The following is a 20,242-nucleotide window of genomic DNA, read 5'->3' as shown; positions in this document are numbered from 1 at the left end:
CTATGGGAAAGGTAGTATGGGAAAGGTAACACTACAATGGGAAAGGTAACCAGGCCTTTTTTTTAGCAGAAACTCCTTTGCATATTTGGCCACACACTCCTAATGTAGCCAAGCCTCCAGGAGCTTACAGGGCTCTTGTTACAGGTCCTACTGTAAGCTCCTGGAGGACTGGCTACATCAAGGCTGTGTGGTCTAATATGCAAAGGAGTTCCTGCTAAAAAAAAAAAGTCCTGGGTCACACTATTTTCTTTGGGGCCAAGTGTTTTAGAATGGAGGATCTAATTTGAGAACTGGAGAAACTTCACATCTGATAAGAGCCTTCAGTAGGCACCATGATAAGAGAAGGTGGGTTCATTTTAGCAAAGTTGAGGTTCTAGTTTGCATTTATTCTTTCTGCTCACAAGTTTGTTATTATTGTTTTGAGATTTAGGATCTGTGGATATATTCTGGGGCATAAATTATTGTCAGTCGCTGAGAGCCTTAGTTGGTTCTTCAAGGAACTGGAGCATTTGGGACCATCCATTTCACTGTTAGGACACTGGACTTGGATGTCAATTCAAATTCCACTATCAATAAAGGACAGAAGGCTGATAACAGATGGCCATTTTGGGGTGGCTTGCAGCTGCCCCGATAAAAGCTGGCCGAAAGAAGAGTGCCCCAGGGCTTCTGGATGGCGCTGGAAGAAGGGGCGGGCCTTGGGTGGCCGGGGAATGTGTGGAACACTCACGCGTCCCGCTTGTGGCTCCCCGGGCGCTTGTAAGGTGCTCTACAGGCTTGCAGATGGCCGGCCGCCACCTCAGAGCCACCCAACTTTCCAAGTAGTCCCTTTTTGAGATGTGTGGGTCATCTCTCAGGACGGGGTAAGTGCAGGATGGGGGCGGCCGGCAGATGTTGCTGTGTGGCTGGTTTTTTGGGGTCGACTTCAGAGGCATCTCTGAGTCGACCCAAAGTGCTGGTGTGTAATCAGCCTGAGTGACCTTGATCCAGTTGCATTGTCTGCACAAAACCATCCCATGAAGTTTCACAAAATAAAGCTAGTGATTTGAGCCACAGAGGAAAGGAAGAATAAAAATGTAATAAATAATAATTAAGAAATAAAATACAAAATGTCATATGAGAATTAATGTTAATTATATTGTTATTCTTTAGCAGTGCTTAATAGATTATGTGCAATGATAATTAGTATATGACAGTTAACAATTGATTAGATTTCATATGGGAGAGTAAAATACTCAAGGAGCATCAACAGGTTTCTAATTTTGAGATAAACATTTTGTATTAAAATGCAAATTCTGGCTGGAAATTTCTTAAATAGCTTCACTGGAACAATTGCCAGATTTTGAACATTCGTGACTGTTACTTTTAGCCTGAATTAGTATACTCAATATTTGCCATAAGATTGTTAAATATATTACTGCAAGACCCCTTCTGCCTTTGAGTATTATAAATAACTTTGTTCCCTCAGCAGATTTTGTTAACTTTTCTTCTGGATCAATAATAAATATATTTAACATCACTGCTTTTACTAGGCAGACTTCAAGCACACTGCTGTTAACCTTTGCTTGGGATGAAAAATGACCATTTATTTCTGCTTTTAGTGGTTTGATTCACATCCAGTTGTTAATCCTTGAAAAGTACTTTTGTAAGGTCTACAGAATACGTCTGCTTTTCTGTAAAACCTTCTGAGGTTTTGTACCAGAGGAATTGTCCATTACTTCCCATTTATTTCCAAACAAAAGATGTATCATCCATTCACACTGCATTTAACTTAGGCTATCAACACCTCAAATCAAAATCAGATCTGAGTTAGCAGGAGTAAAGAATGTGTATGGGTGATGGTGGTGGTCTCTCTCTCTCTCTCATTCATACACACTTACACATAAAGAATGGATGGTCAAAGTCAGTTTCTAGAATACAGACTGGTCAGCACAAAGTTAATACCTGGTTCTCCAATTCGGATGTATTAACTTGTTACAATCAGCTTATACGTATGTAGAACATTCTTCAGGTCTTGGGTACACTGCAGTCAACTGATAGCTCAAACCACATGAAGTTATATTCAATCTGGTTTTATTCTCCCCACCATCTTTCTACTTTGTAGATGATTATAGAATATTAGGTAATCAATTTGGCTTTGAAGAAGTAAATGAATGAATTGTTTATTATGATCACAGACCAGCAAAACTTTGAAAAAGTGCAACCCATGCAGAAGTAGTAATATTATCAAGGAGTTTCTCCTTCCCTCCTATATGTCCTTGTGCACCAGTTGTGGCCTTCAGTTTGCCAGCTTCCCCTACTTAGGGTAGCCTGGCCAGCATCAAGTAAAACCTGTGCCTTTTCCATCATAGCTCCTACCCTATGGAATAGGTTCCCTGAGGAGATGAATCTGGTGGAGTCTTTAGACTGACTGGCAACTGATGGGATTCTGGGGGGTGGGAACATGGGGGCACCATTGCTGTAATGGTGTTACATCACATCTGGGGAAAGTATCTCCAGGATTTGTAAGAAACTCTATGATGATACCATAAAGTTTCCAGTAATTCCTAGAGAGACATGACATTGCTTCTGGGAAAAACCTGATGTAATGTAATCATGCCAAGAGCTATTATTTTTCTCCTGCCAGCTGATATTGTGGTGGCAGGTAGCAGTGGTTACTGACAGAATGCCTCCTGCCATAGCGGAAGACCTGGTAACCCTAGGGTTTTAGGAAGTCCTGCAATGCAACTCTCTTTGTTATGGTTTGTTAGGCTGCAAGGATTGTGGGGTATAAATATTCAAATAATACACATTTTGCAGATCTTATTCACAGGTTCTGCTTTTGATACTTCTGGCTGCTACCAAATCTTATGCTCTTTCATTTCTCATGGCTTTTGAATTGTGTCACTATTAACTGCTTTAAGATCAATTTTGGCCCAAGAGATCAATTTAAAAAGTGGTGGTTGATGAATACAGTATCTTGTAAATAGTATGTTTCTGTTCAGCACTCCTGGCAACAAGTATTACACAGTTATCCTGAACTATTATATCCAATGCCAATCCATATTTGTTCTCCTATATCTTTTAGACAAGCTAGTTGAATATAACCCATAGTTTATCATTCTTGCCTCCAAACCAGATTTCTAAAACAGGATTCTAATTGTAGTTTAATACTGGTTTATAGTTAAGAAACACACCATTTTTGTAGATATAATAGCAAATGACTGTTGCATGTAGAAGTCTGCAGTCTCCAAATTGTGCACATCAGAAATAAGGAAAGACACAGTAAAATACCATAAGCTAAGCATAGGGTTGTCACATATTCTCTCTGTTTTCCCTACAACATGATAGCAACTCAACAGATTATGTTATTTCATGGTACCAAACAAGGGAGAACAATCTCTTCTTCCATTTAGCATTGGTTGGAGGTGGTGAGCACATGGACACAGTGGGTAGGAGGCATCTCATATATTCAAAATATTCAGGAAAGTACTTTCAGGTAAGATCAAAGCTGCTATTGTTCCTGCCACCAGTTTTACTGAACAGGACATCAATGTACAGCAAGGACAGAAAGGAAGACCTCTGTGACAAAGATAAATGCAGATGGTTTACTAGGAATAAATAAATAAACAAACGTACCCAGTTTATGATTTATTTTACCTTTCATTGTCTAGGTTATTTTCCATGGTGGTTGAGTAAAAATGGCATATATTAGATCCTCTTATTTTCATTCATAAAAATGAGCAAATCTGTGCAAGTTTGTGGTGCTATACTACTTTGAAAAATGCCTTTACCCTTGGTCTGGAAGCTTCCAGTAATTGGAGCTCATGCCAATGCTTGAAATAGAAACTTTGAGAAGCATCATATTTTCAAAGCCATGCTTATGACCCCTCAGTACAAAGCTAACTGGAGATAATTTCATGCTTTGTTATTTTCTAACCATGCAGCAAATATTTGCCAAGGAAAACTTAGAGCATTGCCCATTTTGCACTCTGGTATTCCTTCCAACTTGGAGTCAATACTTGCTGCTGTTTCTTTTTTTTTACTTGCAAAAAATCAGCCCATAGGCTTTCCCAAACTTCCTTTAATGTTTTCTCATGCCACATTATGTTGAGATATTCAGCTTCCCAAAACCATTATTTTAACTTTCTTAAGACTTTGGCCATTTTCCCACTGAGCTTACCTTGGAGCGATGTCCCTCTTCACCGCGCAGCGTCTGCACAGATTTCCCACCAACTGCTCCGAGGCTGCTCCAAGGAACCAGGAAGTTCCCGACCTTTTGCATCGCAAATGGAAATCACTAAAAACCAGTTTACGTTAGCAACGCAGAAGCCGCGACTCTACTTGGTTACTCGGAGCAGCCTCGGAACAGTTGGTGGGAAATCCACGCAGACGCTGCGCGGTGAAGAGGGACGTCGCTCCGAGGTAAGCTCAGTGGGAAAATGGCCTTTCTGTTCTTCCCTTGTCTTCCTGGATGCTCTATATGTCTGTAATTCCCTTTCTAAGGAAACTTTATCTTTATTTTTTTAAAAAAACCAAAATCAAGTTCTGTCATTCCATCATTTTTAAGGACAAGCTATTCCAGAATTTGTCTTGATATATTCTCACCCAACTGCTTCATTACAAGATATAAGAAATGAATCCTAGGATTCTTTGCAACACCACAGACAGCCACAACCAGTTGGAGCTATTCAACTTTTTCCACTGTTGAAAAAAGGGAGAAAGGTTTCTTTTCTTCACCAAAAAAAGTATTTGTGGGCTCAAGGAGGATCTGGGGGGGTGGGGGAGTGGTGCAAGAAACCTGACAGAGATTATGACTGATTTTGCACTCACTTCATGCTGCTCTCACGTTCGTCTTCTCAGCGCGGCTTTCATCCAGTTTCCCAAAATCTGCCCTGGGGCTGCAGCAAGGATCGTCATTTTCATGTAGCAAACAGAAATTGGTTTTTAGTGGTTTCTGTTTGCTGTGTGAAAATGATGATCCTTGCTGTAGCCTTGGGGCAGATAGTGGGAAGCTGGAAGAAAGCTGCGCTGAGAAGACAAATGTGAGAGCAGCATAAAGTGAGTGCAAAATCAGTCAATGTTTTTGTGAAATGTTGCCATTGGCCACAAGTTTTATTGAATACAGTTGAAGAAGCATTGGTGCAGCATGGGGAAGGATCCAAACATCAGGTGGCCCACCTTCTGGCTGATAACCACACCCCCAGTCCACCTGCTGGAGGATACAACTGTGGAGTGGGAAGACCTGTGTATCCATGACAGTACGTTGATTAAGGAAATTATGCAGGTGAAACTCACTTAAGCAGGACTCAACATCCAGGATGTGCCAGAACCAAGTTCCAGAACCTCTTAGTTGAAACAACATTCTAAAAAATAATAATAATTAAAAAAGTTCATGAGGGGCATCCATGTGTTTCTCCTTGATTTCAGTTCCAGCACCACTTTTTCGGAAAAAAAGCCCTGGAAAAACATATGAAAACTGTGTACATATAAGTTGCAGTTGGTTTGGAGCACCTTCAAAGAACCACTACAGTAATATGAGAAAAAATGAGTTATGGCACTGTGCAAATTCTATATAACCAAGCTTAGCTTGAGATTATGGTAGAGTCTCCATAAACAAGGATTTCAATGCAGACACACTATACACAGGACTATTTCGGTGCTTTTGTGAGTTTAATGAAAGACATCTCAAATTGTGTGATTGGGGAACATTTCTTACTTTTTGTCTTTTGATGCCTATAAACCTTCAGGAGGCAATTTTAACTGAAAAGTGGGATAAAAATATAGGAGCTGAGTCTTATGTACTGCTCAGAACTTTCCCATTTCTTCCTTCCCCCAGCAGCATTCTGTTTCCCCCCAAATCTTTCTGGAAACGGTGTTGGAGGTATGTAGAAGGTCTACAGTTGAAAGGGGAATTGGTGGAAATCTCACATGAGCAGGAGTTCTAATGCTTGAAGAGAATTAAACATACCCTAAATAAATAAATAAATAAATATTGTTGCCATGTTTGCTCATGTTGCCTACTCCCATAGGGACCCTGAGTACGTCATCTTCAGGATTCCTGCTTTGCATGCTCCATCATCTATAGCCGGATGGGTGGCAACCTGAGAAAAAAGCCTTCTTGGTTATGGCACGAAAATTATGGAATTCCCTCCCCATGGAGCTGGTTTTTAACATTAAAGCTGGTTTTAATATTTTTAATTGTTCACTGCTTTGAAAACTCCTAGTTGACTGTGTAGACAGCATAAAAATGTTTCAAAGAAAATTATAATTTTAATATCTCATGATGTGCTCTCTTGTAGCATTAAGACAAGGACCTGATAATTCCTGATTCAGATCAAGTCCTGGGCAACTCACATCCCTGTTTTCCAGATTATATACATGGCTAATCTAGCATAGTTTCTAAAGACCTCTGGACCAATTATCTGTATGAGATTTATACATTGTTGCCACAACAATTAAGAACAAAATTGTCTTTAAACTGAAAACCAAATACCTGAGAAAAAGGAAGTTAAGGCATCAGAATTAATTAAGCTATTAAAAAACAGATTGTTCCTAGAAGTTAATTAATGGAAATGTACCTTAATTGATTCAAAATGCTTTAGACATTAATGTAAATGCACAATGAACTCCTCCCCTCACAGGTTCAGAAAACTGTGCAAGGTAAATTAGTATGCAGGAATTTACCAAAGTGAAACACTTAAGGAGCAATACTGCTTCAGCTCAGTGAACATTTCTCAAATCAAGCACCAAAGTCTCATAAATAGACCTTTCAAATGGAACCATTATTGGGTATTTGCCTGTCATGCTGTCATTCTCTTCTATGTATATTACCTGATGTTATAATTTTATTTTTTATTCAATAAAATTAGAGTGCATTATTATCTGGGTATTCATATTCCGTTTTAATTTTGGAAAGGAGAAAAACAATCAAAAGTTCAGAACCATAAATCCTCAATGCAATTTTGAAATCTATAATATAAATTATACTTACAATGACTTCTTCGTGTACCCAGGAGGAAAAACACTCTTGGTGCATTGACTTCACAAACATGATAGCCTGAACTTTAAAACCAAGATGGGGTGTGTGTGTAAAATGTCTTCCTTATACATCCTTGCAGTAACTCACATGAGGTCATTCTTAGGCAGTTTTAATGGCCAATATATGTTCTTCTGTTTATTATATATATATTCTAAGTATACCCCATCTATATGAGAATCAATTCCATCAATTCAGAGGCAAATGTTATTCTGTAGTTGTCAAATAATCGTAAGCATTTGTTTCTTTAAGGTAAGTATGTATCAAATAGTTAAGAGTAGATTGAGAAGAGTCAATGCTATTCAGTGGACTGAATACAAAAATGTAATTTCTTGTGTAAAAAATGACAGTGATTTTAGGGTGCCATCTGAAGAGCCAATTTATAAATCAGTCTGTTTACATGGAGACTTTCCAACAAAGCAGCTGTGAAACATGGAAGTAAAAAAAAGTACGGAGGCTGTTAAATTGAAACGACTGAATTTCTTTAGTACAATTGGGTCTTTTGGAAAAATGGCAGAAGGGAATACAGAAAAAGAGAGATCTTTTGCCCCCCCCCCCAATTGCTAACACATTTTTTTGATGAAAACTGCTCTGGTTGGATTCAGGTGGGTAACTGTGTTGGTCTGAAGCAACAGTACAAAGTTTGAGTCTAGTGGCACCTTTAAGACCAGAAAAGTTTAATTCTGGATATAGTAAGCTTTTGTGTGCATGCACACTTTTATCATATGCACACTTCATCATATCTCATGCATATCTGATGAAGTAAGCATGCATACAGAAGCTTATACCCAAAATTAAACCATACACAGTTTTTTATAATGTTATGGTGATATTTAATAGCGGGGTTTTTTTTTTAAGTAAAACATCCCCAGTCATGTGGGACAGTGGATGGCCAGTGGACTAGAGTATGGAAATTTGTGGGAAAACCTGCCAAGTAGAAGCCCTGTTGCCACTGTACTGTTTCAGCAGCCACTAAAGCAACAAGGAAACCACACAGGCCTGTCGCTGTGTAGAAAGTCAAATGAGTAAAAACTTCTGTCAGTTATAGCTCTTTTTTCCATGTCTTCCTATGAATGTGTATTTATGCATTTTCTCCACTGAAATCATATTAACTGTAACATACACAATATTCATGATGTATTTAAGGCATACTATTCCTAGTGCAAGTAAATCTGGTTTTTGGTTTTTTTAGGTAGTCTCCTGTGCAAGCACCAGTCATTTCTGACTCTGAGGTGACGTTGCTTTCACAACGTTTTCACGGCAGACTTTTCACAGGGTGGTTTGCCATTGCCTTCCCCAGTCATCTACACTTTCCCTCCAGCAAGCTGGGTACTCATTTTTCCGACCTCGGAAGGATGGAAGGCTGAGTCAACCTGAGCCAGCTACCTGAAACCAGCTTCCGCTGGTAGCGAACTCAGGTTGTGAGCAGGGAGCTCAGACTGCAGTACTGCAGCTATACCACTCTGTGCCACGGGGCTCTTTTAAAACCTGTTTTAAATGCTAGCAAATGTAGCCTTCTGAACAGTTTATGAATTGCACCCTAGCATGTGTTTTTCATATTCCAGGGAACTATGAAAGCTACCTACAATGTTTGATTATTCCATTGATCAGAATTTGACAGTGGTTGGTTTTTATACTCAAATATTTTCTTTTATACTTTATAGATTTACTAGTATTCATGGAACAGATTAAGTACCATTTTAATAGGACTAGCAGTGAAAAAGGGGTTAAAAAGTTATGTTTCATTTACAATTGACTGTCAGATAAATTGTGCCTTTTCCAAGATTTTTTACGTCGCACAAATTTTGGCAAGATACACAATGAACAAAAGAGGATAGCATGACTTCTTCATCATGGTGGGATGTGGCAATTAATTTTTTTCACTGACAATTCAATGAGCTCTTCTGTGCTCTAATGTTAAACTTAAATCCCCCTTTTAAGTTTTTAGTAAGGTTACTAGGAAAGATCATCTAAGTGCGACTGTTAAAAGGTAGAGGTAAGGAAAACAAATTATTTCTATTGTGTACAAAATTGAGGTTACTTTAGGTTAACTGAATCTGATTCTTTCATGAAATGAAGACTTTCCACACGAAGATCTATTCATAGAATTCTAATTGCAAAAGTAAGATATCAACTGCTGATCAAAAGCATACCAAGATCTCAGTGCAAGAAAATCTGAAATAGATTTTTACAGACTTCTGCCTTTGTAACCCATGTAAGCATTATTGTCAAGTGAAAACAAACCTCAGAGGGTTACAGCTTTGAACCGTCTTCTCCTACTAATGGTGCCTTTGTATCTACCACTATTGGATGGCTACCTGCAAAGACATGGAACAGATACGAGGGCAGTAATGGCTAGTGTTCCATAGCAGGAGCAAATAATGAGGAGGTTTCCAAATATGACACTTTCGTAGTTCCCCCAGTTCTTTTGGGGTTCCCATTTAATGGGTTGCCCCTATTGGGGGCATGTTGTAGCCACTGAGTTGATACTTACACCTTCCTTATAAGCAGTTGCACAGAAACTCTTTGCTGCCTTCTGGGGTCATCCTATGGGGTTCTGATCCTGCAATAGGCACCATAAGTATTTGGCTAGCAGCAGTGATGTGCAGGGTAGGATGGCTGTTTTTTACCCAGAACTGTGGTTGAGTTCTGCAGTGTATATATGTGTATGCCTTTCAGTGAGCCCTCACAAACTTGTTTCTATTTCCCCCATCAAGGCCTTATAGGAGGAGCCCCTGTTAGTTCTAGATCTCTCTGTGTAGTTCCAAGTATGTGTGAAGCAATAAAGAAGCTAAGGCTGCTGGAGTCTCCTGTGTGCTAGCTAGATAGGTAAGAATAGATTAGTCCTACACACCTGACCCCAGAGGATACTACAAGTTCCCTGCATGTCCCCCTTGCAAAGGACAGCATCAGCACAACAGAAAGCTGACAGAGCAGTGATATGCTGTCAGCCTACTTACTAGGGAGGCCTATTTTCTGAATTGTGCATCCTTAATGCTAGTAACTATTGAGAGGAAAGGATGTTGGGGAAGTGCACAGAGTAGTTAGGGAAGGGGAATAAATATACAATTATAGCCATCAGAGCTTGAGGCAGAAGGTCTTCTTCCTCTATGCTTACCTGTGTGGGGTGTGTTCTACATACATCCACAGTTCAGGAAACAGGACTTCGCTTTGATGTCTGTGTCCTGGAGTACTAGTCAGAGTACCTGTAAGAGTTCTGAGTGGAGGCCTTTAAACCTATGCAACATTTGTTCTGTTCCATGGCTGCTTGTGCTAAGTGCTCTTTTAAAGGTGTTCCAGTTACCAGTGTCTTCCTCTGTGTAATCTAAACATGTACAACAGGAGGTCTGAGATCTAGCCTCGTCCTATATATCCTGTGTCTGCACTATAGGTGCCCTGGCTGTGGTTCATCTAGCCTAGTGCTTACAGGGTAGGCTTGCCAATCCCCAGATCCCAGAGGGGGTTCTTCCACTTTCCCAGGCTGCTTCCCACCCCTAGTCAGCTGGCCGGTAGGGGGAAGCCCCACCCCCAAACCCACCATGTGACTATCCCCCTCCAGAGGCTCCAGTCTCTGAGATGGGGTGTCTGTGTTACTTGGAAGATGTTGGCTACAACTCATAAGTAGAGAGGCCAGTCCCGCACTTCAGAGTCACCAGAAACCGGGGGGGGGGGGAGGAATGTGTGCTGAGCACTTTGTTATTCCCTATGTGGAGATCGATTCTCATAGGGTATAATGGGGAATTGATCTGGAGGTTTTGGGGGCTCTGGGGGAGCTGTTTTTTGAGGTAGAGGCACCAAATTTTCAGTATAGTATCTAGTACCTCTCCCCAAAGTACCCCCCAAGTTTCAAAACGATTGGACCAGGGGGTTCAATTCTATGAGCTCCAAAAGAAGGTGCCCCTATCCTTCATTATTTCCTGTGAAAGGAAGACATCTAAAAAGGTGTGCTGTCCCTTTAAATGTGATGGCCAGAACTCCCTTGGAGTTCAATTATGCTTGTCACACCCTTGTTCCTGGCTTTGCCCCCAATGTCTCCTGGCTCCACTCCCAAAGTCTCCTGGCTCCACCCCCAAAGTCCCCAGATATTCCTTGAATTGGACTTGGCAACCCTATTACAATGTTTGACTTTGGTAACATGCTTAGCTGATATAGACTCTACCTTTGGCCCACCGATCAGGAAGGAGACTAAGGGGAACTTGTACTTCCTCTCATAGTAGCTTCCATGGGATTTTTTAAACAGACTAGGATTGCCAGATCCAGCTCAGAAAATATCTGGGGAGTTTGGGGGTGAAGCCTAGAAACTTTCCCATTCCCTAAAATTCCCTAAAATAAATAAAAATACAGTAGTGCAGTTCCCCCAAATACAAGCTGCATTTCCCCAGCAGCTGTACTTCCAGTAAATGAAAGTGAGCACACACACACACACACACAAAGTAGCCAAAATAAACACAAACAGTTTGCAAGCACACATTTTTGTGATCTCACTGAGGCAATTTACTCATGGTAGTTGCTGAATGTAACAATCTCCTATATTTCAGCCAACTTCTTCAGACTAACACAGGAAAATGAAAAGGAATAGTCTAGGGGGTGGAGTTTTTTAGTTAATTCTTTACTATCCATTTTACCAAATGAATGCAAAACAGAAAGAATATGTTCACTTCTCTTCCTTTCTCACCTGCTTCACACATTCACTGGGAAGAGCCATGTGGCTCTGCCTGTCTGCTTCACCCATGCAGCGTTCCTCCTGAGGAGATCTAAAGGCACATTATGGCTGTTGAGGCAGGGCTTCCCTCCACTGACCAGCTAGCTGGTGGTGGGGAGGAACCTGCAAAACTGGGGGATCCCCTACCTGGACCTGGGGACTGGCAAGCCTAAAATGGACACAAGGGAATGCTGATGTAAAGTTAAGCCACATGTGCTGGGGATGTAACCAGGGCCGGAGAGATTTTGGAAACCAGTGGAATTCCAATCTGCCCAGAATACACATGACATCCATGTAGCACCATTTTACATCCATACTGGACATTTTAGAAAATGATTATGTCCAAGTTACTAAGCATAAAGGACCATTTTGCGCATTACCAGAAAAGTATGCTAATGAAACAGCTCAAAGTTCTGTTTCCGCAGGAACCGTAGTTAAGACTTTATAGTTATCTGTGGCTTTAATTGTTGATGACTGATTAGGCCACACAAGAAGACATAATCATCATTGCAATTTTTAATTAGACTGAAATAGTTATGATTGTCTAGACTAAAGGACTCAGTAGCTTTATTTAATTCATTATTGATGTGTGAAACACACTGCAGTATTCCATGGGGCACAGCTGAGGAAGACTCTGACATTATGCTCTGTTTAAGCACCAGTAATTTTGTATTAGAATTATTTTATTTTGTTAGTTGCTTGTAACTCCGCACAGGCTATTAAATGGTTGGTTGTATTTCTGAGTTATACCCTTGACCTTATTAAAGTTTTAATTTGGACAATTAAATTATTTTATTGTCAATAAAGTCATGTTATAGTATCTGTGGCCTATACTCATCATGCATGTGTTTGAATGCCTTAATTCTCAGTTGTAGTTCTTGGTTTTGTATTATGTTGCCATCTGTGTTGAATATAGGTCAATGATCACCCTGGGTGGATATGTACACATTCCCTTAATAAAAACATCCAGCTACTTAATGATACTTAGGGCCACACTATAGGCAATGGTAAAAGGTATAAGAATTTCTAGATCACATTTCTAGGTCAGCAATCCTGACAGGTTTTGCCTTCTTCAAGGACTTGTCTCACTCACTTGAATCAACCATTTGCTCAAAGCTATGTTGAGGTGGATCTTGTGCTCTAAATTGTGGAGGTCAATATATTTAGGATCTGATATATGCATTATTATGCCCTGGTGCAAACCCAATAGATTCAGTTTGGAACAGATGGCTCAGTAATAAATGGATATTAGAAAAATGGTGTGTGGAGACTATGTACATGGGAGTGGTACAGGACTGGTGTGTATAAGCATACATATGTACATAAGTGCCACCAAGTCAAAACTGACTTATGGCAACTCCAGCAAGGGGCTTTCAAGGCAAGTGAGATAAAGAGGTGGTTTGCCAGTGCCTTTCTCAGCACAGTTTTCCTTGATAGTCTCCCATCCAAGTAGCTTCCAAAATTTAACAAGGTAAGGCTATACCATGTTGCCTTCCCTCCTGCATGCATGATAATTAAAGTATAATCTATTGAAGAACACACTTATTCAGTTTGTAACACAAAGACTGAGTCCCAGAAACTTTATAAAAGACAGAACAGGATCATCCAAGCAGGTCCTTATAAATGGAATTAAGAAAGATCAGGTGAGCTCAGTGGAAGTAATTTATATTCCATAGCAATGAGAAATGTGTTCGTTTTTAATTTTTTATTTATTAGATTAGATTTTAAACCACCCTCTCCTGTCAAGGCAAGGCTCAGAGTGGCACACAATACAATGAAATTTTACAACCCATAGTAAAAGCCTTAAAACAGGAAAACACACTAAGTATCTAAAATGATGACACTAAGAATTTTGGAAGTGCTCTTGCCATGTGGGGAAGGCATGGAATGGGAGTGCCAGAAGTATGTAACCATTGCTGTCCTCAACCAAATGAAGAAGTAGGAGTCCGGTAGCACCTTTAAGACAACAAAGTATTATTTAGATCGTAAGCTTTCGTATAGCTGATCCCCTCGTCTGATGAAGTGTGCTTAGAGAGCACACGAAAGCTTACGTTCTAAATAAAACTTGAGTGACATACTGGAAGTCATCATGGTGAGCAGATCTCCACTTGGGTGGTAGATATGAGTCCTTCTCTCACAATCTGATAAAAGTTGGAAAGAAACTTCATGAGCTATCTGGTTTCTTGATTGCTCACCTTTATGGAAAAATAAACAAGAACCTTCTTTCTGCACTGATTCCACAGCCAGATGCCCAAGGCTCACAATGCAAGCATGATTCTCTGGGCTCGGTACAAACTTGCAGCATGGTTTTCCCATCTGGATTCCAATAGTGAGTGTAATAAAAGAAAAATCTATTTTATTTCTGTAATGTTATAAAAGGACCATATAATGGTAATGGGATTTCCATTTGCATCCAGCCCTCCAGGCCATTGGATCTCCATAAAATTGAGTCTCCTGCCCCAGGCTTGAGCTCTAGCAATGTTCTACTATTCAGCAGACCCAGCCCAAATCTTTCTACAAACTATCTTAAATTTGTTTGGATGAACCGTTTGGAGTTCCCATCACCCAACACATCCCTTCTCTTATCTCACCCCCCTAGTCCTTTTCTGATATGACTGTCTTTTAACAACTTTGTAGTGTACTACAATTATTTTTGTGGTAGTTTTTCATGCAGTTTTTTGTTTCCAGATTTCTTTCCCCTTTTTTTTGTATTTAATCATGCTGTGTTGCTTTTCAATTTTATGTTGTAAACCACCTTGAGTGATATTTTTAATAATAGAAAGATGGGATAAAAAGGAAAGGGATTGAAAATAAAATGGCCAATAGTGTAACAGATTTGTATAGAGCTATTGTGTGGCTCACTTTGGAATTTTGTGTGCAGTTTTGGTCAATATATCTCAAAAAGGATATTGCAGAGCAGGGAAAAGTATAAAGGAGGGCAACCAAGATGATGAAGTGGTTGGAACATCTTTCCTACAAGAAAAGGCCATAGAGTCTGGGACTTTTCAGTCTCAAAAAAAGATAGCTAGGGGAATCAAGATAGTGGCTTATAAAATTATCCATGAGATAGAGAAAGTATAGAGATCTCCCTATTCCGTAATACTACAACTTGGAGTTATCCAATTAAGTTATATGTAACTCGATTAAGGACAGATAAAGGAATTATTTTTTATTCAGGTATTAAACTTTTGGTAGTCATAGTGATGGTCATGACAACAGATGACTTTAGAAGGGAGTTAGAAAGATTCAGGAAGGATAACTACCAGCCATACTGAGTAAAGCTACCTAAGGCAAAACTGTTTAAGGTTTAATATACCATACTGAAGAACTTGATACAAAGCAGAAGAAACTGAATTGCAGTAAAATATATAATAAATATTGCAACACACTACAATACAATCCCTTATAAAAGCAGCCTCCAGGACTGATATATTATACCATAGTTCAAACCGTTATAAGAAAGACCTTCTGAACATTTCTGCTTTACATATTTTATGAAATGTGGGGGCCTTCCTGATATTCTCAGATAGGACATTCCATAATGTTGGATCCACCACAGAGAATGTGCATGAATGAACAGTTGCTGATTTTACCTGCTTGTAGGGTAGCTCCTTCAAAAGACTTGGCTCAGATGAGCATGTCTGTTACAGTAGGACATAGCAGGAGAAGTGGTCTTGCAGGAATGTAGACCAAGGCCATTAAATACTCTGTAGGTGTAACTTAAAAACTTGAATTGAACCCAGTAGTTGATTGGTAGCTAATGGAATGACTGCAGAATGAGTGTGATATGCACTTTGCTCCCAAGAGTAGCCAGGCCGTGGTGTTCTGTAGGAACTGGATTTCCAAGTCTCTTTAAAGGCTGACCCATGTACAGTGCATTACAAAATTAAGAAAGGCAAGTTCCAAAGGACAGAAAGGCAGACCAGGAATCCCCAGAGTTTTGATGGGGGCTTCTTAAAATAAACCCATGGCAACTTAGCAGACACCCAAGCCAGACATCACAAGGAATCGAAACATGCCCATAATTCTTACCAGGCTGAAACACACAGGTCTAGAACATGCTACATCATCACCCTTGGTGTATTCTTCAACTCTGCAAAGCTGTTGAGCTGGTAGCCCCTCCTCCCAAGTCTCCAAAGGCAGGTTCAAAAGGTCAGGCAGGCAGGGTGAGGAAATGTTTCCCAATGGTGGCCTGGAAACAGGGTCTCACAACTGGAGCAGGTTGGAAGCTCAAAGCCCTGAGACCACCTGAGGCCCAAACACAAAAGGATGCAATGACATATTTAGATATGGTGGTTCAAAGACTTGGTCCTGGCTGCAACAGAGAGACTGGGTGGCTCAGAGCCCTGAGACTATCACTGACCCAAGCCCTAGGAGGTATATAAACGTCCCTCATACAAGGAAAGCGGCCTAGTGGCTCAGAGTGGTAAAGCAGCAGTACTGCAGTAATGTGGTCTGAACTCTCTGCTCACGACCTGAGTTCAATTCCAGCAGAAGCTGGATTCAGGTAGCTGGCCCAAGGTTGACTCAGCCTTCCATTCTTCTGAGGTCAGTAAAATGAGTACCCAGCTTGCTGGGAGGGAAGTGTAAAAGACTGGGGAAGGCAATGGCAAGCCACTCCGTAAAAAGTCTGCCGTGAAAACATTGTGAAAGCAACGTCACCCCAGAGTCGGAAATGACTGGTGCTTGCACATGGGACCTTTCCTTCCCTTTTCCATACAAGGAATGCACTAACTAAGCCCCTGTGCTTAGCATGAGCAGGGATACTTAGTGGCTTAGAGCCAAGAATCCACCTACACCCAAACCACAGCAGCAGAGAGCATATCACATGCAGAAGACAATGTATCTTCTCTGCTTTTATCACCAGCCACAGAGGAACGGGTGGGAGGAGCCTCACTAACCTGTTACAGTTCTTTGAGGGGGTGAACAAGCATGTGGACAAAGGGGACCCAATAGATGTTGTTTACCTTGACTTCCAGAAAGCTTTTGATGAAGTTCCTCATCAAAGGCTCCTTAGTAAGCTCGAGAGTCATGGAGTAAAAGGACAATTCCTCTTGTGGATCAAAAAATGGCTAATTAATAGGAAGCAGAGAGTGAGTATAAATGGGGAATCTTCGCAGTGGAAGACGGTAAGCAGTGGGGTGCAGCAGGGCTCAGTACTGGGTCCCATGCTCTTTAAAGTGTTCATTAATGATATGGAGATGGGAGTAAACAGTGAAGTGGCCAAGTTTGCAGATGACACTAAATTGTTCAGGGTGGTGAGAACCAGAGAGAATTGTGAGGCACTCCAAAGGAATCTGCTGAGGCTGGGTGAGTGGGCGTCAACATGGCAGATGAGGTTCTATGTGGCCAAGTGCAAAGTAATGCACATTGGGGCCAAGAATCCCAACTACAAATACAAGTTGATGGGTTGTGAACTGGCAGAGACTGACCAAGAGAGAGATCTTGGGGTCATGGTAGATAACTCACTGAAAATGTCAAGACAGTGAGCAATTGCAATAAAAAAGGCCAATGCCATGCTAGGAATTATTAAAAAGGGAAATGAAAACAAATTAGCCAGTGTCATAATGCCCCTGTATAAATCGATGGTGTGATCTCATTTGGAGTACTGTGTACAATTCTGGTCACCACACCTCAAAAAGGATATTATAGCATTGGAAAAAGTGCAGAAAAGAGCAACTAGAATGATTAAAGGTTTGGAACACTTTCCCTATGAAGAAAGGTTAAAACACTTGGGGCTCTTTAGCTTGGAGAAACATCGACTGTGGGGTGACATGATAGAGGTTTACAAGATTATGCATGGGATGGAGAAAGTAGAGAAAGAAGTACTTTTCTCCCTTTCTCACAATATAAGAACTCATGGGCATTCAATGAAATTAATAAGCGGTCAGGTTAAAATGGATAAAAGGAAGTACTTCTTCACCCAAAGGGTGATTAACATGTAGAATTCACTGCCACAAGAGGTGGTGGTAGCTACAAGCATAGCCAGCTTCAAGAGGGGATTGGATAAAAATATGGAGCAGAGGTTCATCAGTGGCTATTAGCCACTGTGTGTGTGTGTGTGTGTGTTGGCCACTGTGTGATACAGAGTGTTGGACTGGATGGGCCATTGGCCTGATCCAACATGGTTTCTCTTATGTTCTTAGGAGAGCTGACTGAATATATTTACCCATACAGCTGAATAAAAACTCTGTGATTGGTGGCTAGCAGTGCCTTTTAAGCTTTGGAGGGTTCCTATTGCTGTTTCCAAGACTGGAGAATTCCATCCCCTGTCACCTTAGAGTTTTGTATCCATTCTTCATTCTCTGTATCCATTCACAGACTGCCATGAATTGCTATGAACAGTGCTACAAGTTCATGAAAGTTCATGGTGGCTTGCAACCAGAGTTTTTTTGTAGCAGGAACTCATTTGCCTATTAGGCCACACACTCCTGATGTAGCCAGTCCTCCAAGAGTTTACAGTAGGCCCTGTAAGAAGAGCCCTGTAAACTCTTGGAGGATTGGCTATATTAGGGGTATGTGGCCTAATATGCAAAGCAGTTCCTGCTACAAAAAAAGCCCTGCTCACAACCATGAACCAACCAAAGTTCTTCATGAAATGTTCATGGTTGCTCACAAACCACAAACCAACCAAAGTTTATCATGAACTTTAGTTTGTGAGCTGGCTTGTGCCCATCCCTAAACTCCAATAATGTGCATCCCAGGATTCTCAGCTATACTGTGAATAGTTTTAGAAGACTGATGGATTCCTAACATTTGTGCTCTTCAAATACCATTTGGAACTGCTTTAAATAAAACCGTAATTCAGCATAGATGATCAATGAAAATACTCAAAGATGCAGGGAAGCAATGTGATATTAGACAGTTAGCATCTGTAATTCCCTAGGCTGGGATGCATTTATCAGAAAACCTTGAAGCCCTATGAATGTCAAAATGAAAATTTTCTTTTCCTCCAGTGAATAAGATGATTAAAACAGAAAGCATTACTGCTGAATTCTCAAACAATATTTTGAACTACTATACAATGCTTTAAATAATATTTCCATGTGGAGAATCAATATTCTGAGTAATGTTAGGATGCGAAATCATCATCCTCATCAACACAGAGGTTACAAACGTCCCAACTAAGGAACATTCATATCACTGAGTATCAGCCCTTTTGAAATTGAATTGACATACGTGAGGCATTGTTGGTTTTTGAAAGAATAAAAATGTTAACAACTATTTGTTTACGATGGTTTCATACATATTGGGAAAACTTATTCAGAAGCCATTTGTGTGTGTGTGTGTGTTAAGTGCTGTCAAGTCACTTCCAACTTATGGCAACCTTATGAATTAGTAACCTCTAAAATATCCTATCATTAACAACCTTGTTCCTGCCTTGCTCAGGTCTTGCAAACTGAAGGCTATGGCTTCCTTTGTTGTGTCAATCCATCTCATGTTTGGTCATCCTCTTTTCTTGATGCCTTAAACTTTTCTTAGCATTACTGTCTTTTCCAGTGACTCTTGTCTTCTCATAATGTGACCAAAGTATGATAGCCTCAGTTTCTAGAGAGAGTTCTAGAGAGAGTTCAGGCTTGATTTGGACTAGAACCCACTTAGTTGTCTTTTTAGCAGCTCATGGTCTCTAAAACTCTCCTCCAACACCAACTTTCAAATGAATCAACTTTCTCATTGTCAGCATTCTTCGCTGTCCAACTTCCACACAGGGCAGGCGTGCTGGCTAGGTGACCTTAGGTGGTCACCTAGGGTGCAGCCCCGGGGGTGAAGAATTGGGCATGCCCTAGGAGGGTGGGGGATTCCCCCTGGGTGTTTTAAATTGTGTGGGAGGACACCCAGGAACAGCTGCTGCTTTCACTGCCCCAGTGAAAGGTCCCACCAACCCACTGATCGGTGGGACCTTTCACTAGCAGGAGGAGGACAGTGGCTGCTCCTGGGTGCCCTCCTGCATGATTTAAATCATCTGGGAAGGAGGGGGTAGTCCCCACCCTCCCAGCCTAGGGCGCTAGAAAGCCTGGCACCAGCCCTGCTTCCACACCATAGTGAAGGGGAATACTATAGTATGAGTTACCTTGATCTTGGTTACCCAAACACATCCTTACACTTAAGGATCTTTTCTGTCTCCTTCATGGTTCAGTGTGGCCAAGTACAAAGTAATGCACATTGGAGCCAAGAATCCCAGCTACAAATACAAGTTGATGGGGTGTGAACTGGCAGAGACTGACCAAGAGAGAGATCTTGGGGTCGTGGTAGATAACTAACTGAAAATGCCAAGACAGTGTGCGATTGCAATAAAAAGGCCAACACCATGCTGGGAATTATTAGGAAGGGAATTGAAAACAAATCAGCCAGTATCATAATGCCCCTGTATAAATCGATGGTGCGGTCTCATTTGGAGTACTGTGTACAATTCTGGTCACCGCACCTCAAAAAGAATATTATAGCATTGGAAAAAGTGCAGAAAAGGGCAACTAGAATGATTAAAGGTTTGGAACACTTTCCCTATGAAGAAAGATTAAAACGCT

This window comes from Heteronotia binoei, chromosome 9 (assembly GCF_032191835.1).
Source record: "Heteronotia binoei isolate CCM8104 ecotype False Entrance Well chromosome 9, APGP_CSIRO_Hbin_v1, whole genome shotgun sequence".
NCBI classification, from domain to species: Eukaryota; Metazoa; Chordata; class Lepidosauria; order Squamata; family Gekkonidae; genus Heteronotia; species Heteronotia binoei.
The sequence above is the reverse complement of the archived record's forward strand: the minus strand, read 5'-3'. Positions refer to the sequence as shown.